General features: G+C 52.3%; 1 protein-coding gene across 3 annotated transcripts in view; it reads right to left on the reverse strand.

Annotated features, from left to right (window-relative positions):
- The window catches only part of LOC102680176 (DNA (cytosine-5)-methyltransferase 3C-like), a 43,955-nt gene that overhangs the window by 10,786 nt on the left and 32,059 nt on the right, over positions 1-1,110 (reverse strand). The gene's annotated exons all lie outside the window — the stretch shown is intronic.

Here is a 1,110-nt window from a genome sequence, read left to right on the forward strand (position 1 = left end):
TAGTCGATGGAGGTCGGAAACGCACGAACCTCACGGCTCGAGCGACCGAACTAGCGACACGATCAAGCAGTGCGGTGCCGACTCTTGCTGCCGCGGTTTCGACTTCTGTGTTATTCGTGGACGAGTGTTTACGCGACAGAGGACTTTTCGTCGAAACGAATACGGAGCAAGGCGTATACGATAGAGAATTAGGAGGGAGAGAATTAAAGAGAATACGGGGCAGAGTTGGGCACCGAAGGAAAACGATCCGAACAGTGATCGAACAAAGACGAAGAGGACGAGAAGGCGCGATCGTCGTAGTGTTGAGCACAATATCGAGAGAAGTTTAGAAGCGATACGCGTCGTCGTGTTATCGAATACGAAATAACTCGATTCGTTGTCCGGTTGGAGAAACGACTGAACCATCGACGCTTTCGTATTTCGGAAATATAGGAAAAGACGAAAGAGGGAGAAGGAGAGAGAAAGAGAGAGCGAGAGCGAGAGAGAAAGAGAGAAAAAGAGAGAGAGAGAGAGGGAGAGAAAGGCGGAAGGCAGAGAAAAAAGAGAAAACATCGTGCCGTCTTTATCGTTCGGGGCGTGGGTGCAACGAATGCGAATATTCCCTCGGACGAAACCGCTTTGCCGTGAGCGAACGACAACCAGGAGCGAGGATATAGGCGAGGGAGCAAGAAAATAGGAGACGATAGTGGTCGGGAACGTGAACGTTCGTTGTGAGAAGGATTTGGGAAGAAAATCAGCGGGGAGGCATCTGGAGAGATCGGGATCGAGAACAGGGGACACGGAAGAGGAGAAACTGGAAAAAGAAAGTTTTCGATCGAGAGGAATAATTGGATTCGGCGAGCGATCGTTGCCGAAATAGTGGTCACGTGTGACCGCGTGCGGGTGAAAACCGTGAAAGACACTCTCGCGCGGACTCTCGAAAAGGAGGAGGCAGGGTATCGCGGTCTCGAGCCGAAAGTAGCGAGACAGCCGAACACCGTGGGTCCGGCTATCGTCCGAGCTCTGCCTCTCTGTTCCTCCTTTTCGCGTCTCCGCGGGTTTGGATTCGTCGAGGAGTCGAGGAGCAGAGGAAGAAGAAAAAGAGGAGGAGGAAGAGGAGGAGGAGGAGGA

Source organism: Apis dorsata, unplaced genomic scaffold (assembly GCF_000469605.1).
Source record: "Apis dorsata unplaced genomic scaffold, Apis dorsata 1.3 scaffold_344, whole genome shotgun sequence".
Lineage (NCBI taxonomy): Eukaryota > Metazoa > Arthropoda > Insecta > Hymenoptera > Apidae > Apis > Apis dorsata.